Source organism: Dendrobates tinctorius, unplaced genomic scaffold, assembly GCF_039654945.1.
Source record: "Dendrobates tinctorius isolate UK_male_01 unplaced genomic scaffold, ASM3965494v1 ptg000388l, whole genome shotgun sequence".
NCBI lineage: Eukaryota > Metazoa > Chordata > Amphibia > Anura > Dendrobatidae > Dendrobates > Dendrobates tinctorius.
Window position 1 is genome coordinate 1936391 of NW_027362054.1, and position 14426 is coordinate 1950816.

Sequence of the window (14426 nt, forward strand, 5' to 3'; positions counted from 1 at the left end):
TGCCCAGGTCCAGAGTGTATGTTGGTCACAAGTACATGTTGGTGACAATGGCTCCCAAGTCCCAGAGTGTATGTTGGTCACAAGTGCCTCCCAGGTCGAAGAATGTATGTTGGTCACAAGTGGGTCCCAGGTCCTAGAATATGTTGGTCACAAGTGGGTCCCAGAGTATGTTGGTCACAAGTGGCTCCCAGGTCCAGAGTGTATGTTGGTCACAAGTGGCTCCCAGGTCGCAGAATGTATGTTGGTCACAAGTGGTGCCCAGGTTCCAGAGTGTATGTTGGTCACAAGTGGCTCCCAGGTTGCAGAATGTATGTTGGTCAGAAATGGCTCTCAGGTCCAAGTTATGTTGGTCACAGGTGCCTGCCAGGTCGCAGAATGTGTGTTGGTCAGAAGTGAATCCCAGGTCCCAGAGTGTATGTTCGTCACAAGTGCCTGCCTGGTCGCAGAATGTGTGTTGGTCAGAAGTGAATCCCAGGTCACAGAATGTATGTTGGTCACAAGTGCCTCCCAGGTCACAGAAGAATATATGTTAGTCTCAAGTGACGCCCAGGTCCCAGAATGTATGTTGGTCACAAGTGGCTCCCAGGTTCCAGAGTGTATGTTGGTCACAAGTGGTTCCCAGAATGTATGTGGGTCACAAGTGGCTCCCAGAATGTATGTTGGTCGCAAGTGGTGCCCAGGTCCTAGAGTATGTTGGTCACAAGTGGGTCCCAGAGTATGTTGATCACAAGCGGGTCCCAGAGTGTATGTTGGTCACAAGTGGCTCCCAGGTCCAGAGTGTATGTTGGTCACAAGTGGCTCCCAGGTCGCAGAATGTATGTTGGTCACAAGTGGTGCCCTGGTTCCAGAGTGTATGTTGGTCACAAGGGGTTCTCAGAATGTATGTTGGTCACAAGTGGCTCCCAGGTTGCAGAATGTATGTTCGTCAGAAATGGCTCTCAGGTCCCAGTGTATGCTGGTAACAGGTGCCTGCCAGGTCGCAGAATGTGTGTTGGTCAGAAGTGACTCCCAGGTCCCAGAGTGTATGTTGGTCACAAATGCCTGCCAGGTCACAGAATGTGTGTTGGTCAGAAGTGACTCCCAGGTCCCAGAGTGTATGTTGGTCACAAGTGCCTGCCAGGTCGCAGAATGTGTGTTGGTCTGAAGTGACTCCCAGGTCCCAGAGTGTATGTTGCAAAATAAAGGATGGAATCTCCAGCGCTGGACTTCAGTTAAAAATACATCATTTATTGTAAATTCTTAAAATCGAACAGAAAAAAGTGTGGATAAGGACATACAGGCAGATGGGGTCTCTGGTGGTCTCCAACCAACGCGTTCCGACCTAGAGGGTCTTACTCATGGTTCACACTAGACCAATACTGACGACTACAAATAGTACAAAAACTAGTAAATCACAGGTGTTGGACAAAAGAATTAATGAAAATAGGGAGTATCCCTACCAGTTAACTCTTGCAAACACTTAGTCTAATGTGGAGCTGAAACAAAAACTAGTCGGAAAAACAGGAAAAAAAAACAAAAACAAAACACTAATAAAAAGATATCATAAGAATATAATAACAATCACAAAAATTATCAGAATAACCAGAATAGAATAGGACTAAGTAGAATATAAATATACAGAAGAAAATATCAATCTAATTGCAATATTAAATCAAGTCGTTTGTTCAGACCTAATGGTACTCTTGTATTTAATTTAAAAATCCAAAAGGATTCACGATTTAATAATTTTCTCCTGAAATCACCTCCCCTAGTAGATCTATAGACTTTCTCTATTGCTATAATTTTGAGGCTATCAGTTTTACCTCCATGAACAGTTTTACAATGATAAGAAACTGCTGAAATATTATAATTGCTACTAGTAGCTTCTGACAAGTGTTTCCTAATTCTCTTTTTAAGAGGTCCTATTGTGCAGCCTACATATTGTAGGTTACAAAAAACGCATTCAATAACATATATTACTCCTTCTGTATTACAATTTATGTGAGACTGAATAGGGTATGATATGCCAGTAACACTAGAAGTGAATCTGCTGGTTTTAACCACATAGTTGCAGACTTTGCAGGGATGATGTCCACATTTGGAAAAGCCTTTATATGACAACCAAGTATTATTTTTAGTTCTCCTATTACTGATAAAAAGACTGGGGGATAAGATATCGCTCAAAGCAGGAGCTTTCCTGGCTATGTATCGTATCTGGGTATTGTCCAGAATTTGACCAAGTTTATTATCATTGTGTAAAATAGGTAAGTATTTTTTGACAATGTCCGTTATCTTATTGAATTGTGGACTGTACATGGTAGAAAAACTAACTATAGGACGGTCATAATTATTACAGGGGGCCCGTGTGCGATTCTTTTTCTTGTTAGCAGTGATTCCAGTGTGTACAAGGCTCAAAGGAGATTCATTCAGCAGGGTGTGTCTATCGATCCTGCTGACAATATTATCAGCTTTCCTTAGCATCCAATTAGCATATCCTCTGTCCTTAAGTCTAGAAAGGGTTTTGTTTGATTCTTTAGCAAATATTATAGGTGAACTACAATTTCTTTTTAACCTAATTAATTCTCCCACTGGAATGTTTTTAACCACGTGCTTGGGGTGACAAGAATAAGCTTGTAAAATTGAGTTTGTATCTGTGGGTTTTCTGAAAGGAAAAACGCAGACCTTTTGGCTGTCAGAATTCACAGACAAAGTCACATCCAGATAATTAATAGAAAAATCTGACACTGTAAATGTAAATGAAAGATTAAAATCATTCATATTAATATAGCTAATGAAATCACTAATCCCTGAGATGTCTCCCTTCCAAATCAAAATCAGGTCATCTATAAAGCGACCATATAGTTGTATATTTTGTGAAAAGGGATTATTGTTACATAAGATATATTTCTCTTCCCAAACAGCTACTGTAATATTAGCTAAAGCTGGGGAACATTTACCCCCCATACTTACTCCTTGTTTTTGTAAGAAAAAAATTCCATCAAATGAAAAATAATTATGTGAGAGAAGAAAGGAAACTGCATCCACAATGAAGGATTGAATTTCTATCACATATGTGCTATATTTGTCCAAAAAGAATGTGAGACTAGAGATAATCACATTATGTGGTATGGACGGGTATAAACCCACCACATCACAGGTAATCCATGAATATTCTGGTGACCAATGATAATCATCCAAGGCAGAGATTAACATTTTGGTGTCTCTGATATATCCTGGAAGATTAATGACCAAAGGTTGTAGGTAATGATCAACCCACTCTGCCAATTTCTCTGAAAAAGACCCTATCCCCGAAATTATAGTTCTAAAGGGGGGGGGGGAAACAAATCCTTGTGGATTTTAGGAAACGCATGATAAATGGGAATCACAGGGTTCTTGATATTGACATAATCATAAATTTTCTGTGTTATGGCCCCTGTGACTAAACCATCGTTTAATAATTTTGACAAATCACACTGAAATTTAGACGTGGGATCACTAGAAATCTTGGAATAGGTAGCAGAATCATTCAAAATGCGCAGATTTTCTGAATAATACAGGCCAGCATTAAGCACGACTACTCCACCCCTTTATCTGCCTGTCTCACCAGAATGTCAGCATTATCTTTTAACTCTTTCATAGCTGCTCTCTCTTGTACTGTTAAATTGTCATATGTCATTTCTGTTATTTTATCAAGCTCCACTAAATCTTTCTCTATTAGTTCTTGGAATATATCTAGAATAGCAGGTCTGGACTGAACTGGATAAAACCCTGGATTGGGCATTTTAAAGAGATCATTTAAAGTCCTATTTTTTGGTAAGGAATGTGATTGTAAGTCTCTAAGAGTGGAATAGCCTATAAGATCTTTAAAAGAAAAATTTCCATAGGGAAAAATTAACTCAGGAATATTTGTAGATCCAGACAGTGACAAGGTCTCTGAAGAGGTGGACTGGTAGTCAAAATGACATTTCAAAGTTAAATTTCTGGCAAACTTATTCACATCTAGAAGAGTCTGATAAATATCAAATTTGTTGACTGGACTAAATCCCAAGCCTTTGCTCAAGAGAGTCATATGAGCTTCTGATAGGATATAGCTTGAAAGATTTATTACAGGGCATGTTGATATCTCCTCCTGTTTCTGAAGTGGTAGTTTCTTTTTATGTTTCCTCCCCGCTCTTCTCCGTCGTTTTTTGATCTCCTTACGATAATTCCATCACTACGGATATCCTCAGAATGATTAGTGTTGAAGGAAGCATCTAAGAACTCTTCTGACGTATTCAGATTAGAACTGGAAGACACTGTTGAATCATGAGACCTGGTGAAGCTGACCCTGCGATCTCTATGGTGAAAGCCTGAAAAACCATGCTGATATCGTTTTTTACCTTCTTGAAAAGGACGGCTTTTCTTCCAGGAATAGACCTGGTTCAATTCAAAGTCGCGTTTGTCTCTTGTGAATTTACTGCGTTTTATATCTGCAATATACAGTGCCTACAAGTAGTATTCAACCCCCTGCAGATTTAGCAGGTTTGATAAGATGCAAATAAGTTAGAGCCTTCAAACTTCACACAAGAGCAGGATTTATTAACAGATGCATAAATCTTACAAACCAAAAAGTTATGTTGCTCAGTTAAATTTTAATAAATTTTAAACATAAAAGTGTGGGTCAATTATTATTCAACCCCTAGGTTTAATATTTTGTGGAATAACTCTTGTTTGCAATTACAGCTAATAATCGTCTTTTATAAGACCTGATCAGGCCGGCACAGGTCTCTGGAGTTATCTTGGCCCACTCCTCCATGCAGATCTTCTCCAAGTTATCTAGGTTCTTTGGGTGTCTCATGTGGACTTTAATCTTGAGCTCCTTCCACAAGTTTTCAATTGGGTTAAGGTCAGGAGACTGACTAGGCCACTGCAACACCTTGATTTTTTCCCTCTTGAACCAGGCCTTGGTTTTCTTGGCTGTGTGCTTTGGGTCGTTGTCTTGTTGGAAGATGAAATGACGACCCATCTTAAGATCCTTGATGGAGGAGCGGAGGTTCTTGGCCAAAATCTCCAGGTAGGCCGTGCTATCCATCTTCCCATGGATGCGGACCAGATGGCCAGGCCCCTTGGCTGAGAAACAGCCCCACAGCATGATGCTGCCACCACCATGCTTGACTGTAGGGAAGGTATTCTTGGGGTCGTATGCAGTGCCATCCAGTCTCCAAACGTCACGTGTGTGGTTGGCACAAAAGATCTCGATCTTGGTCTCATCAGACCAGAGAACCTTGAACCAGTCTGTCTCAGAGTCCTCCAAGTGATCATGAGCAAACTGTAGACGAGCCTTGACATGACGCTTTGAAAGTAAAGGTACATTACGGGCTCGTCTGGAACGGAGACCATTGTGGTGGAGTACGTTACTTATGGTATTGACTGAAACCAATGTCCCCACTGCCATGAGATCTTCCTGGAGCTCCTTCCTTGTTGTCCTTGGGTTAGCCTTGACTCTTCGGACAAGCCTGGCCTCGGCACGGGAGGAAACTTTCAAAGGCTGTCCAGGCCGTGGAAGGCTAACAGTAGTTCCATAAGCCTTCCACTTCCGGATGATGCTCCCAACAGTGGAGACAGGTAGGCCCAACTCCTTGGAAAGGGTTTTGTACCCCTTGCCAGCCTTGTGACCCTCCACGATCTTGTCTCTGATGGCCTTGGAATGCTCCTTTGTCTTTCCCATGTTGACCATGTATGAGTGCTGTTCACAAGTTTGGGGAGGGTCTTAAATAGTCAGAAAAGGCTGGAAAAAGAGATAATTAATCCAAACATGTGAAGCTCATTGTTCTTTGTGCCTGAAATACTTCTTAATACTTTAGGGGAACCAAACAGAATTCTGGTGGTTTGAGGGGTTGAATAATAAATGACCCTCTGAATAAACTTTTCACAATTTTAAAAAAAATTAAACAAAGAAATAACATTCTTTTTTGCTGCAGTGCATTTCACACTTCCAGGCTGATCTACAGTCCAAATGTCACAATGCCAAGTTGATTCCGAATGTGTAAACCTGCTAAATCTGCAGGGGGTTGAATACTACTTGTAGGCACTGTATTCTTCCAGTTTGGAAAGATTTTTTTCCATTCTTGAATTAAATTTATCAAAGTCTTTCACATTATTGTGTTTGTTCAGAGAAGTCTGCATCTTAGTGATCTCTTCTTTAACACAAGTCATCTCCAGTTCCTCATATTTAATAATCAACTCCATTAATTTGAAAGAACTTTGTGTAAAGGGGGTTTTACACTAAGCAATATCGCTAGCAATATCGCTAAAACGTCACTGGTTTTGTGACGTTATAGCGATATTGCTAGCGATATCGCTATGTGTGATACTTACCAGCGACCGGCTCCCCCGCTGTCCATCGCTGATCGCGCGAGAATGTCTGGCTCCATTTCTCGTCGGGCACTTCCTGCTGAGACTTCCTGCTGTGACGACGAGCGACGCTGGACGCGGGCGGGAGGACGCAGGATCGCTGTGTGTGAATGGTGAGTATCGTGCGCTGCGTCGCTGCTGCATCGCTGTGAGGTCTTTCTGTATGAAAGCTCACTAGCGATCATTTAGCGATGCACCAGCGATCCTGACCGGGTCGGATCGCTGGTTGGATCGCTGGTGCATCGCTAAATGTAAAAGGGCCTTAAGAATCTGCTCCCACTCTAATCTGAAAGTGTCTGAGTAGATGAAGGTAGGTCTTTTATTCAGTCTCAATCCCCTAGGGATAAGTTTTTTCGTCAGATAAGATTTTAGAGAGGTCATGTCCCACCATAATCTGGTTTCCTTATTTTTCCGATTTTCCAGTTTATTAAAAAGGTTTTCTAAAGACTCTACCTGAGAGACCCCACTGCTCACATTAGTAACATCATCTGTAGAGTCAAAAATGGCTGCAAAGATATGCTGCCTATTTCTGTCCAAATCCATGTCCATAGAATTAGTGTTTACAAGCGTCCACAACAATTATAGAGTAAGGGAGCAGGACTAGATCATAAATATAATTATAAAAGGATAGGGAAAATGAAGGGAGGTCAGCTCACCAGTCTCAGTTGCGATCCATAATCCTCCTGCGCACGGAGTCACCTTGATCAGGGGTGTTGACTGAAGCAAAATAAAGGATGGAATATCCAGCGCTGGACTTCAGTTAAAAATACATCATTTATTGTAAATTCTTAAAATCGAACAGAAAAAAGTGTGGATAAGGACATACAGGCAGATGGGGTCTCTGGTGGTCTCCAACCAACGCGTTTCGACCTAGAGGGTCTTACTCATGGTTCACACTAGACCAATACTGACGACTACAAATAGTACAAAAACTAGTAAATCACAGGTGTTGGACAAAAGAATTAATGAAAATAGGGAGTATCCCTACCAGTTAACTCTTGCAAACACTTAGCCTAATGTGGAGCTGAAACAAAAACTAGTCGGAAAAACAGGAAAAAAAAAAAAAAACTAATAAAAAGATATCATAAGAATATAATAACAATCACAAAAATTATCAGAATAACCAGAATAGAATAGGACTAAGTAGAATATAAATATACAGAAGAAAATATCAATCTAATTGCAATATTAAATCAAGTCGTTTGTTCAGACCTAATGGTACTCTTGTATTTAATTTAAAAATCCAAAAGGATTCACGATTTAATAATTTTCTCCTGAAATCACCTCCCCTAGTAGATCTATAGACTTTCTCTATTGCTATAATTTTGAGGCTATCAGTTTTACCTCCATGAACAGTTTTACAATGATAAGAAACTGCTGAAATATTATAATTGCTACTAGTAGCTTCTGACAAGTGTTTCCTAATTCTCTTTTTAAGAGTGTATGTTGGTCACAAGTGGCTCCCAGGTCACAGAATGCATGTTGGTCACAAGTGGTGCCCAGGTCCAGTGTGTATGTTGGTCACAGGTGCCTCTCAAGTCACAGAATGTATGTTGGTCAGATGTGGCTCTCAGGTCCCAGAGTGTATGATGGTCACAAGTGGCTCCCAGGTCCAGAGTGTATGTTGGTCACAAGTGGCTCCCAGGTCGCAGAATGTATGTTGGTCACAAGTGGTGCCCTGGTTCCAGAGTGTATGTTGGTCACAAGGGGTTCTCAGAATGTATGTTGGTCACAAGTGGCTCCCAGGTTGCAGAATGTATGTTCGTCAGAAATGGCTCTCAGGTCCCAGTGTATGCTGGTAACAGGTGCCTGCCAGGTCGCAGAATGTGTGTTGGTCAGAAGTGACTCCCAGGTCCCAGAGTGTATGTTGGTCACAAATGCCTGCCAGGTCACAGAATGTGTGTTGGTCAGAAGTGACTCCCAGGTCCCAGAGTGTATGTTGGTCACAAGTGCCTGCCAGGTCGCAGAATGTGTGTTGGTCTGAAGTGACTCCCAGGTCCCAGAGTGTATGTTGGTCACAAGTGGCTCCCAGGTCACAGAATGCATGTTGGTCACAAGTGGTGCCCAGGTCCAGTGTGTATGTTGGTCACAGGTGCCTCTCAAGTCACAGAATGTATGTTGGTCAGATGTGGCTCTCAGGTCCCAGAGTGTATGATGGTCACAAGTGGCTCCCAGGTCGCAGAATGTATATTGGTCAAAAGCATATGTTGGTCACAAGTTGCTCCCAGCTCCAGAGTGTATGTTGGTCACAAGTGGCTCCCACATCACAGAATGTATGTTGGTCACAATTAGCGCCCAGGTCCCAGAGTGTATGTTGGTCACAAGTGGCACCCAGGTCCCAGAGTGTATGCTGGTCACAAGTATATGTTGGTCACAAATGGCTCCCTGGTAACAGAATGTATGTTAGTTACAAGTGGCGCTCAGGTCCTAGAGTGTATATTGGTCACATGTGACGCCTAGATTGAAGTGTGTATATTGGTCACATACGTCGCTCAGGTTATAGAATACATGTTGGTCACATGTGGCGCTCAGGTCACAGAGTGTATGTTGATCACATGTGGCGCTCAGGTCACAGAGTGTATGTTGATCACATGTGGCGCTCAGGTCACAGAGTGTATGTTGGTCACATGTGGCACCCAGATCCCGCAGTGTATGTTGGTCATATGTGGTGCATAGGTCACATAGTGAATGACTTGTGAGAAAGTACAGTATTTTAAGACGATATTACGAGTAAAAGAAACTAATATTTATTGAAAAAAAATGAACAAAAGAGTTTGCAGCAGTGCGGACTAGGAAGAATTTCATAAATATCCAGAAATATATATTTGTATGTAGGAAAGCAGCAATCTAACTACAAGCAGAATAACTTTGATCTGTTAGTGTCATTCACAGATGGTCAGTATATCAGAAAGTTGCCATGAGTCATCCTGAGATTGCTTGATGGCAATTTGTGGAGAGTCAATATTGGGTTTTAAGGTGGGGAGACTAGACACACAGATTTAATACAATCTGTATGACAGCAGATAACTAACCACTGCTCCGTTCACACTGTCTGAAAAGGCCGACTTGGTGGTACTCTTTTAGAGTCATGATGCTGAAGTCCTATTTTTAGGAAAATAGAAAGTGAAGTGTCATCATTTCTAGACATCTTCTAACATTAACTGTCATATTCTGAGAGTAATTGGCAGCTTTATCACAGATGAACCTCCATCAAGAATTTACCTACAGGATAGTCAAGCTGAGATCAAGATCATGTTTTTTACAGTACCGCTGGGTATTTTCATGGAAAATATTGCACCCTCAGATATATTCTCTTTAGTTTAGAGTAGAAAAGGAAATATGGTTCCTGGCACATTACAGTATAGAAGTAAATGCATTTTGAACTTTTCAACCAAGTATAATTTTCCAGATCCCTAACTGATCCACAACTATCCCAAAAATATGCAAAATCTGCAGTCACCATTCACCATCAAGTGTATCCTCTAACCCAGGGGTCTCAAACTCAGCTGGGTAGATGGGCAGAAAAAAATTAGAAGTTAACAGGCTACATTTCTTGCAGGACAAGATGATGTTTTTAGGAGTACAATTTTGTTTTCTCTGTGACACTGATTACTTTTTATTCTATTTTATTTGTGTCACTATTCTGAAGAAGCTACATTTTTTAATTTATTTATTTTTGACATTCATGGATGCAGCGACACCAAACTTACACTTTTTTGTTTACTTTTGTTTTTCACATATAACATTTTTTAGTGACAGAATTTAGTTACATTTATTTTTAACACTTACAGAAATTTTTTCTTACTTAGTCGCTATTAACTTGCCTGACCGCTGATCTAATATCCTGAAATACTTCTGTATTGCAGGAAATTACCATAAATGTGTCAGTTTTACACTGACACTGTGCCTGTTAGACCTTGCTTACTGCAGGCCTTACAGGCCACTGTAGCTCACTAACCCAAAGGCCATGGCAATTCTCAACACCCCACAATTGCGGAGTGCCGGTTGGTTTAAAGAAAAAGCCTCCTCCCTCAAATGACCATTTAGATACAGCTGTCATTATTGCCAGCGTTATCTATAGCCACGTTCACACATTCCATATCTGGTCAGTATTTTACCTCAGTATCTGTAGGCCAAAACCAGGAGTGGGTGATAAATCCAGAAGTGGTGATGTGTTTCTATTACACTTTTCCTCTGATTGTTCCACTCCTGGTTTTGGCTAAGGCCTGTTTCACACATCCGTTTTTTGCATCCGTTTTTGTGTGAAAAAATGGATCCGTTTCCGTTTTACCGCAAACGGATCCGTTTTTTTACGGATCCGCGTTAACTGCTAATGGAAGTTTATGGGACCAAAAAACGGATCCTCCAAAAAAATGGTGGATCCGTTTTTTAACGGAAAACGACGGATTTGGACGAATTTTAAAAAATGGAAGTGTGATCCAGGCCTTACACATACTGAGATAAATCTCACCAAATACTCAATGCGTGCATGTGGCTTTAAGGGGGTCACTGGGTATTATTTGTGCTAATACCAATTGTGGCCATTGCTGCAGGGTATCAGCTATGATATAAAGTGGACTTCCACTGATGGTGTCAACTCTGCTCCGTCATACATGTACGATGGTTTGTGGGGATTCACCTGCTGCGCCATACATGTACGGCGGATGTCAGGATAGGTTTAACCCCTTACCTACAATTGACGTAATATTCCGTCCATGAGACCATGGACCGAATTACCATGGACGGAATATTACGTCATCGCGATCAGCGGCGCCCACGTGGTGAGCGCCGCTGATCGCGGCCGAGTGTCAGCTAATTATCATAGCTGACACCCGGCACAATGTGTCAGGGGCGGTCACGGACCGCCCCCGACACGTTAACCCCTTGCACACCGCGATCAAACGCGATCGCGGTGTACCGGGGGTTAAAGGGAAGCATCGGCAGGGAGGGGGCTCCCTCCGTGCTTCCCTGAGCCCCCCACGGCAGCGCAATGTGCAGCGCTGCTGCGGGGGGCTCTTTCCCTACAGGCCCCCGGATCCAAGATGGCGACGGGGGCCTGCAGGGAGCTGACTTCCTCACTGCCTGCAAAGCGCAGGCATGAGGAAGTCTGCAGCAGTGCCTGTGACAGATCGCTGATCTGTCACAGTGATCTGTGATGTGACAGATCAGCGATCTGTCACAGGACAGTGATGTCCCACCTGGGACAAGGTAATAAAGTAAAAAAAAAAAAAAAAAAGTGTTAAAAATAATTTTAAAAAAATCGCTAAATAAATCAGTAAAAAAAAAAAAAAATATTCCCCAATAAATCCATTTTTTCAAAATAAAAAAAAAAAAAAACAATAAAAGTACACATATTTGGTATCGCCGCGTCCGTAATGACCTGCCCTATAAAACTGTCCCATTAGTTAACCCCTTTAGCGAACCCCTTAAAAAATAAAAATAAAAAACGAAGCAAAAAATAATGATTTATTATCATACCACCGAACAAAAAGTGCAATAACGCGCGATCAAAAAGACGCATATAAATATGCATGGTACCGCTGAAAACGTCATCTTGTCCCGCAAAAAACGATCCACCATACAGCATCATCCGCAAAAAAATAAAAAAGTTATAGCTCGCAGAATAAAGCGATACAAAAATAATTATTTTTTATATAAAATAGTTTTCATTGCAAAAAACCGACAAAACATAAAAAAACGACCTAAATGTGGTATCGCTGTAACCGTACTGACCCGAAGAATAAAACCGCTTTATCAATTTTACCGCACGCGGAACGGTGTAAACGCACCCCCCCAAAAGAAATTCATGAAACGCTGGTTTTTGTTCATTCTGCGTCCCAAAAATCGGAATAAAAAGCGATCAAAAAATGTCACGTGCCCGAAAATGGTACCAATAAAAACGTCAACTCGTCCCGCAAAAAATAAGACCTCACATGACTCGGTGGGTCAAAATACGGAAAAATTATAGCTCACAATATGTGGTGATGCAAAAACTATTTTTACAATAAAAAGCGTCTTTTAGCGTGCGACAGCCGCCAAACATAAAAACCGCCATAAATCGTAAATCAAACCCCCCGTTATCACCCCCTTAGTTAGGGAAAAATAATAAAACTAAAAGAAAATGTATTTATTTCCATTTTCCCGCTAGGGTTAGGGTTAGGGTAGGGTTAGGGCTAGGGTTAGGGCTAGGGTTAGGGCTAGGGTTAGGGCTAGGGTTAGGGTTAGGGCTAGGGTTAGGGCTAGGGTTAGGGCTAGGGCTCAGATTAGGGTTAGGGGTGTGTTGAGGTTCGGGTTGGAGTTATAATTGGGGGTTTCCACTGTTTGGGCACATCAGGTGCTCTCCAAAGGCAACATGGCGTCTGATCTCAATTCCAGCCAATTCTGCGTTGAAAAAGTCAAATGGTGCTCCTTCCCTTCCAAGCTCTGCCATGTGCCCAAACAGTGTTTTACCCCCACATGTAGGGTATCAGCCTACTCAGGACAAATTACAAAACAACTTTTGGGGTCCAATTTCTCCTGTTACCCTTAGGAAAATAAAAAATTGGGGGCAAAAATATAATTTTGCGGAAAAAAATGTTTTTTTTATTTTCACGCCCAGGCGTTATAAACTTCTGTGAAGCACTTGAGGGTTCAAAGTGCTCTCCACACATCTAGATAAGCTCGGTGGGGGGTCTAGTTTCCAAAATGGGGTCACTTGTGGGGAGTTTCAATAGTTTAGGTACATTAGGGGCTCTCCAAACGCATATGACACCCGCATACCAATCCATCAAAGTCTGCATTCCAAAACGTCACTACTTCCCTTCCGAGCCCCGACGTGTGCCCATACAGTAGTTTTCTCCCACATATGAGGTATCAGCGTACTCAGGACAAATTGGACAACAACTTTTGGGGTCCAATTTCTCCTGTTACCCTTGGGAAAATAAAAAAAATGGGGACTAAAAGATGATGTTTGTTGAAAAAATACGATATTTTTATTTTCACGCCCGGTCGTTATAAACTTCTATGAAGCACTGGGGGGTTCAAAGTGCTCACCACACATCTAGATAAGTTCATTAGGGGGTCTAGTTTCCAAAATGGGGTCACTTGTGGGGGGTTTCCACTGTTTAGGTACATCAGGGGCTCTCCAAACGCAACATGACACCCGCAGACCATTCCATCAAAGTCTGCATTCCAAAACGTCACTACTTCCCTTCCGAGCCCCGACGTGTGCCCATACAGTAGTTTTCTCCCACATATGAGGTATCAGCGTACTCAGGACAAATTGGACAACAACTTTTGGGGTCCAATTTCTCCTGTTACCCTTGGGAAAATAAAAAAATGGGGACTAAAAGATGATGTTTGTTGAAAAAATACGATATTTTTATTTTCACGCCCGGTCGTTATAAACTTCTGTGAAGCACTGGGGGGTTCAAAGTGCTCACCACACATCTAGATAAGTTCATTAGGGGGTCTAGTTTCCAAAATGGGGTCACTTGTGGGGGGTTTCCACTATTTAGGTACATCAGGGGCTCTCCAAACGCAACATGACACCCGCAGACCATTCCATCAAAGTCTGCATTCCAAAACGTTACTACTTCCCTTCCGAGCCCCGACGTGTGCCCATACAGTAGTTTTCTCCCACATATGAGGTATCAGCGTACTCAGGACAAATTGGACAACTTCTTTTGGGGTCCAATTTCTCCTGTTACCCTTGGGAAAATAAAAAAATGGGGACTAAAAGATCATGTTTGTGGAAAAAATACGATTTTTTTATTTTCATGCCCGGACGTTATAAACTTCAGTGAAGCACTGGGGGGTTCAAAGTGCTCACCACACATCTAGATAAGTTCCTTGGGGGGTCTAGTTTCCAAAATGGTGTCATTTGTGGGGGGTTTCTACTGTTTTGGTACATCAGGGGCTTTCCTAACGCGACATGGTGTCCGATCTCAATTCCAGCCAAAAACGTCAAATGGCGCTGCTTCCCTTCCGAGCTCTGCCATACGCCCAAATAGTGGTTTACCCCCACATGTGGGGTATCAGCGTACTCAGGATAAATTGCACAATATCTTTTAGGG

At 42.0% G+C, this 14426-nt stretch overlaps 1 protein-coding gene across 2 annotated transcripts in view; it reads right to left on the reverse strand.

Moving 5' to 3' along the window:
- The window catches only part of FKBP11 (FKBP prolyl isomerase 11), a 63680-nt gene that overhangs the window by 39543 nt on the left and 9711 nt on the right, over positions 1–14426 (reverse strand). Inside the window, exon 1 of one of the 2 annotated variants that reach the window (XM_073563469.1) lies at positions 7029–7166. The exons of the other annotated variant lie outside the window; for it this stretch is intronic. The gene's annotated coding sequence lies outside the window, so the exon portion shown is untranslated. Of the gene's footprint in view, positions 1–7028; positions 7167–14426 lie in introns of those variants that run through there. 2 annotated transcript variants of the gene reach the window in all.